We start from the raw sequence: 7497 nt of genomic DNA, 5'->3' as shown, positions 1-7497 counted from the left end.
GAAATGTTTTACTTTTAGTTACTGTTTGTTTGTTTGTTTGCATCTTTCTGTAAAAAATAAGGTGGCTAAAAAGGGCATCAGAACAGGTCAACGATGGTTGAAAAGGTCTTCTGTAATCCCCAGCAAACTTTTTAAATTCCATTGCATCCCTGAAATTCACAGAAAAACTAATATGCATTAGCAAGCAACATACAATCTACATTAAAAATTATGCCAGCAAAATTAGGGGTTGCTGAAGACCAGAGCAGTAATTTTCTTATTTAGAACTTTCCCTTCTCCTTAGTCCCAAAAATGATATGTCATATTCTGCAATTCTGTGTACAATCGATCCTGTGTGTAGTTCTAACCTTGAGTGCTAGCTCAGCAAGAGCTGCAGAGTGCTGGATTCACAGTGCTGCCAGGGAGTGGAAAAAACTGGAAGATAAGATAAAATAAAAAATTTTCTTACAGCAATACATAAAAAAGGGTCCAGCAGGAAGCAATCTGTTAATACCCAAATATGAACTAAACCCTCCTATGCTTTTCGGGCAAGGAGGCTGCCATTTTATCCTGTTTGATCTGCAACTGCCATGGTGCTATACATGTGATCGGTTATGACACTAGCCAATGTGGCAGTTACCAATCATGGTATGCCTTGAATGAAACTGTTTTTTAAAACAGTAAAATTTAAAAGTTCCACTTTAATTTCACTTTGCACATAACTCCAATGCATTTAACTGAAATGGGTCAGTTTCACCAAAGTGTCTCAATTTTTGCCAAAGTTCCAAAAGGTGCATAGCAAACAAAATATGCAAAAATAATATGCATATTTTTCCTTCTTATTTCATCATTTATCTCCAACCCTCAGCCCAGGTCCAACTTTAAAACCGTATGTCATTATTATATAAAAAAAAAAATCTAAAACCTTTTACAAGAGTATTAACAATAGTAAAAACTAGACTTCACAGCATTTTCCTTTTTTTTGTATACATTGAAAATGCTTATTTTCTTACAAGTATGGGATTGGGGTCATGGGACTTTCTTCCAATTCTTTATTTTTAAAGTTTTTTTTCACAAAGATAGTATGACTATCTTTACAAATAAACCATCTTATACATACATTATGCTTATTTTACTCTTAAGTCTTAAACACATTTAATTTCTCCACTCCCCTGTTTCTACTTTATCTTTAAACTTATATTATTATAATTCTATCCTTATCATTTGACTATCCGTTTAATCCTTCCACTACATAATTCCCTCCCCCCCCCAGAAAGAAATAAACTGAAAATGTTGGTTTAATCCTTAGAATAGTGGGACTTTAAATGAGGCAATCATATTGTACATGAAATAAATGCATAATGCATAATGCATAATCAACACTAGCACATATATTTTTCGTAGACCAGTTGTCAGGAAAAGGGCAGAAGAAGGACTGGCAATTCTGCCCAAGACAATCATGGCCGCCACGGTGCACATTGTGACTGATGTGGGCAGTACTTCTTGGTCTATTTAAACCTTCTGTGGAAGCCGCCCCTTGCTGGATTATCATCAGCTCCCCAGTGTTTCCTTTGCACCTGTGCCTCCGTGATTCTGTTCCCTGTTACCAACCCGGCTGTTTGACTTCTGCTTCTGATCCACTCTTGATTGACCTATGGCTTGCACCACCGACTACACTTCTGTCTGCTCCTTCATCTGTACTTGGTCTCTGGCATTTCTGGACTGATCACTCGTGTATGACCCCTGCTTGTCTTCAGTTCCTGCTACCGGTTTGACCCTACTGACGTCCTCTCAGCCTAGGGTCGGCCTCTTCCTCTGAACCTGACACCAGTTTGACTTATACACATCCTCACATTTCAGGTATTTGCAGATGATGTCCTGTTTTTCCTCTGGCTGGCTGCTTTCTTTGAATTGGGTGGTCCATCCTTGCCTCAGACCCGGGCAAGGCCGCTGTCTTAATACTCCCACCCCTTTCCTATATGCTTAGGCATATATGATGCCAATATGTATGTAAGTACATTTTTGTTAGTATAGCTTAGGAGGATTATCATATCTCATCTCTATATGAGACTTTTTTTTTATCTCAACACCAGGTCCACATTTCCAGATAGTCTGTTGCATCAAGCCCCTGATGATTGGACAGGTATCCATGAAACATGTCAGGCTCAAATTTAGATGCCAAGATATATTATTCAGAGATTATATCATGCACCATTTTATGGAATTATTATGAATTGTATTATTGTATGTATATTCTATGTTTATCTTTTTATATATGCTTGTATTGTAACATTTGGATGTTGATGCAGGTGTTGATTATGCATTTATTTCATGTACAATAAATTATTATATATTTGTATTTTATTACACCAAGTGATTCCCTCATTTAAAGTCCCATGACCCCAATCCCATACTTGTTTGTACCTATAGGGATGGAGGCATTTCACTGTGTATGCTTCAGATCAGATTCTCTTGTTTCTCACTTCTTTTCTTAAATTTTCCATAAAAATGCACCTCAGCAAATACAAAAATATATACTCTTAGGCCCCATACACACGAGAGTATTTATCCGCGAATACGGTCCAGCGGACCGTTTCCGCTGATAAATCCTCTCGAGGATTTGTGCGGATTTCCATGCGATGGAGTGTACTCACCATCGCATTGAAATCCGCGCCGAAATCCTCTGGCGATGACGTGTCGCGCCGTCGCCGCGATTATGACGCGGCGACGCTGTCATATAAGGAATTCCACGCATGCGTCGAATCATTACGACGCATGCGGGGGATCCCTTAGGACGGATGGATCCGGTGAGTCTATACAGACCAGCGGATCCATCCGTTGGGATGGATTCCAGCGGATAGATTTGTTTAGCATGTCAGCAAATATTTATCTGCTGGAATTCATCCCAGGGGATAAATATCCGTGGAAACAGATCCGCTGGAGTGTACACACCATAGGATCTATCCGCTGAAACCCATTCGCTGGGATTTTTCAGCGGATGGATTCTATCGTGTGTATGGGGCCTTAGACACTAAAACAAGCCGGTCCCTTTAAACCCATTAAATCAGAGTCGGAGGATAGACACAAGGAAAAGCAGGGGAAAGAACCCAAAGTGATATTACTCATAATAAAAAGGGGATGCCCCAATGAAAATGTACAGCCAAAGGGACTCTTGTACTTAAAATGTGTGCACAGCCAAATTGTTTTATTGTTTTGGGTAGTAATTACCGTAGTTAAACCAGGTGATTATTGATTTCTCTCTGAGTTTCATTGGGGAGATTTCCACAGGAGCAAAACAGGAAGTGATAGAAAATCTCCACAATCCTACCCTTTTACAGTTGACCTTAGAACAAGTGTTCCCATTGAAAGACTTACCTTAGCTCTTGTTTTGGTGCCAACTCGAGCACCCTAGCGAGCACATAAACAGAAATCAAAATTTGATTAAGCCTAACACTTCTTCATTCTATTTAAAACCCCAAAATGTATTTTTTATATTTACACTAGTAAAAATCCAACAAATAAATAGCATATTTACATGTTGTATATGTTTCAACTTATGAGTTTCTGTAAGGATCTGTCAGGTAATAGCATATTTACATGTTGTATATGTTTCAACTTATGAGTTTCTGTAACGATCTGTCAGGTCATGACATGAAGTTAGGGTAAATCTTACCAAAAGTGATACAATTGGCAATAAAACCCTGACAGAGACTCTAACCTTTTCTTTCAAAATAAAATGTTTTAGAGGAAGTTGGACATTAAAATTGGAGAAATAAAATAAACACAAAAATTAGTTGTTACCCATTTCTCCAGTTTTAGTGAATAAGCCCTCTTTTCATTGCCAAAATAGTGGTTTTTAAATGTAGTCATTAAAGTGATATATGGTTCAAATAGTTACAGATAAAAACTGCATTTGGATATCACACATAGCTTTACTGCACAAAGTCCACCTTTGATCAATATAGTTTATGATGCTTTATTTACTTGTATAATCTTGATAAAAGGGGTTTATTTCAGAAAAATAAAATACAACTGTTTATCTGCATCTCTGTTTTGGGAAATGTACTCAACTTTTTGCATCAGAAGATAGCTCTCAAACATTTTACTTATTATTATACTATTATATTATAATAATTATTATTACTTACCATTCTGAACTTATAAAAATGAATTACGTTTATGGCAGATATTGCATATGTTATTATACTATTTCTCATAAAAAATATATAATCCTTGGCATAAAATAAGAAACAAATCACTCCAGAAATATAAACTGCAAAGCCCTCATTAGAGAAAAAAAAACTGTAACTGCTCAATGACCTAAATACAGCTAAAGTCTTTGCTGGATGGCTGTTAATCCTATTAATTAAAGTTAGAGACCTTGATGAATGCTTAGTCCATTAAGAGAAAAAGTATAATTAGTAGCATTTGAATGCTAATGGAAGCAGTGAGATGGTAAAAGTAGCTTTTTCTCATACAGTAACAGTGTATAAGTTTATATTATGAATAACGATAATTAAATTAATTCCAAAAAGAATGAAGCTGGAGATCATTATTTACTCCTCTGGCAGTGAAGATTCAAAATGTAAGCAACTATATTACCTTTCAGCTCCTTGAGTTTGTATTCACTTGTCCCACATGGGTACATTTGAAAATAAAAGAAATACATTTTGTAAATGTTCGACAACCAGCATTTCTATGCGGTGATAATCATATAAAAAATATTAAGTAGATCTGAAAAACTTGAACATTTTTTAGACACATTTTGGGAAAGTCATTTAAACTAAGTAGAATAATCCTCATTCCCCAGTTCATTTACGGGTTTAAAATACATCTCCATTATGCAGCATATTTTACAAGGATGGCAAAACGTAAGATTTTTATAGAGAAAAGTGCATTAGTAGAGATCCCGCAAATTTTCTTAAAACCCATCACTGGGCTAAATTTTTCCCATCTCTACTCCCACCAAATCCCTTGCCCCCAAATCCCTTCTGTGTCCATTGATTGCAGTTTTACAAAAATGCTTGCGAAGCTGTCTTTTACTAACTGAACCTGCTGTCTATGTGCCTTGCCAACTTCTCTTCCTAAAGCGGAGACTGGTGGTTCAGCACTACAGCATGTGCCTGCACTGGGGCACATGCTGGTCCCCTGGTCCCTGTACGAGGGGTCCACATCTGGTCCCCTTGTGGTGATGTCCTTATGCCACTGCAGGCTTCTTGATCCTGAGAAGACTCCACCACTGGAAAACCAATAGAATAATTTTATATATGGGAAAGTAGAACAATGGCGGGACTATGGCGGTGCATGCAAAAACCAGTAAAGAAAAATAGAACAAATAATGTAAATTTTAATGATTTATTAAAAAACAGAGTAGCGTCAGGTTGTAGGGCATATCATAGACTCTACAGGAGCCTACTACACAAATCAACAACCTGATCAAAAGTAACAAAGTTAAAAAGTTCCCATGACAGACATTAGTACTGTAACAGAGATCGCAACCCGGTTGGTAAACCCTATATATTTCGCCCGGTTAGGCTTCTTCAGGGGTGGTTGAGATCAGAGTTTGGATTCTGATAATCAGAAAAAATAAAATTAATGATTTGTACACAGATACATTAAATATACATAAACAATAAATAAAGTCGCTCTGCCAGTGTATATCACATAATGCCCACCTGCTGGTCCGTAGTGGAAGTAAAAAGACAACAGGGTGTGTATATACCCTGATTCCATCACATGCCTGAAAAGTCAGGCCGGATGAGCACAAGTTGACAGCCACAAGGATACCCTAGGCAGGAAAAAGTGAGGAGCCGCTGCAGATGGGATTCACACAATCCCCAACCATCGGAGAGGCAAGGGGCGGCACCCAGAAACAAGGTGGCCAACTGTGGAGAAGAGTAGTAATATCAGTATCTATTGTAGAATACTTAAAAAAATACTTATAAAAAGTAATAAGATGAAGTGTACACTAACAGTGCTTAGGTAAACAGGTATAGCATCTGTGGAGGCATACGCCTAGCTTGAGACCGGAGGCTAGTCAGATCTGTAACAAGCTGATCCAAATATTATGTCAAAAAATAAAAAAGAAAACAATTAGGAATCAGGCAGAAAAAATAAAGAAAGGAAAGAAAAGAGAAAAGGGAAAAAAAGAGAAAAATAAAACAGATAGTTTACTTCTGTATTGTAAATTTAAATATAGCAATTGTAGTGATCTTCAGCAAAAAGCTGTTCCATAATAGGATAAAAAGATCCACTCATAAAGAAAAAGTTTGGTAGAGAATAATAGCAAGCCAAAAGATTATAAATGATATTTTTTTTAAAAAACAGATAAGAGGACAATTAATAAGGGACATAAGTAATTGTTTGAGCAAACAGAGGAGACAGGTTTATATAGTAAGCAGCTTTTAGGCATGGTAGAGAGGGTACCTGGTCAATCAGTCTCAGCAGCACAAGTTAGCTCCACAGGAGTGTACAACACACTGACGCTCCACAGCAGGACAGAGTCCTGATATACCCCTCAACCCCTCCCACACGTCCGTGCGTCAGAGGGGGCGCGGTCGGGCGTGAGCGGACACATAGTGTCAGTGCACAGACGCCCAAACTGATGCTAGACAAGAGGCCTACAATCCCCAGCAACCCCTGGGTTGGGAAGCGTTGACGGCCGAGTGATCGGCCAATCATAGCGCGCCGGGGGAGGGGCACCGCCGTGCAACGGAGCGGCCCATAGGCAAGGAGAAAAACCCATGTCCAAGAGCCGGGAGTGGCCAAATCGCCGATGGAGAGGGAGGGGAGCCAGCAATCAGGGGGGAGAAAGAAAAACACTGACAAAAACGGGCTCACAAAGTGAAGCCCTTGGGTGTCCAAATGGAAGGAGACAAAAGGTGAAAAATCAACCGCAGCAGCATCATAAATCCTGCAGAATAATATAGGATTATCCAATGGGCAAAGGAATAGCGACTCGGTATATTAAAAGGATATGTCATGGCCCATACCTTAAAAAGGCAGGGTCATTGAAAAAAACCAGCATGGATGTAGGCAGGGTGGCAAGGGCATATATACAATGGCAGAGCGATTCACAACAAAGTTCACACAGATAGATAGTATTCATAGATCAGAAAAATGGTTAGGATCAAACATATCTGGGGCAATCATATACAGAAATAGTATTTCATACATATACATTAGTTAGCAAAATGCCAAAATAGCCAAAGAAAGAAAACAGACAGGGAAAAGGAAGAAAAAGCAAAAGAACAAGAGAAAAGATAAGGGGAAAGGGTAGAGCATATAAAGGGAAGGGGTGACAAAAGAAGAAGAAGAAAAGAGAAGGGGAAAACAGAAGATGGAAGAAAGGGAGAAGAGGGGGAGGAAGGGGGGAGAGGGAGGAGAGGGGGGGCAAAAAACAGAGAGAAGGAAAAAGAGGAAGAGGAACCAAATACCAAAAGAAAGGGAATGTAGAACAAAGCAGACAGATGATGCAGAATGACAGGCATCATATATTCCATGCTGGAGCAACCCAGG

The 7497-nt window shown here is 38.7% G+C and overlaps 1 long non-coding RNA gene across 1 annotated transcript; it reads right to left on the bottom strand.

Annotated features, from left to right (window-relative positions):
• Positions 1 to 5320: 5320 nt before the first annotated feature.
• On the bottom strand, positions 5321 to 6118 carry LOC120935433. Its single transcript, XR_005748483.1, has 3 exons — positions 5953 to 6118; positions 5655 to 5864; positions 5321 to 5549 (listed from the first exon to the last, which is right to left on the bottom strand). It is a non-coding gene; the product is annotated as an uncharacterized LOC120935433 (long non-coding RNA).
• Positions 6119 to 7497: the final 1379 nt, after the last annotated feature.

Source organism: Rana temporaria, chromosome 4 (genome assembly GCF_905171775.1).
Source record: "Rana temporaria chromosome 4, aRanTem1.1, whole genome shotgun sequence".
NCBI classification, from domain to species: Eukaryota; Metazoa; Chordata; class Amphibia; order Anura; family Ranidae; genus Rana; species Rana temporaria.
Note: the sequence above shows the minus strand (reverse complement) of the source record. Positions and strands in the feature narration are given on the sequence as shown.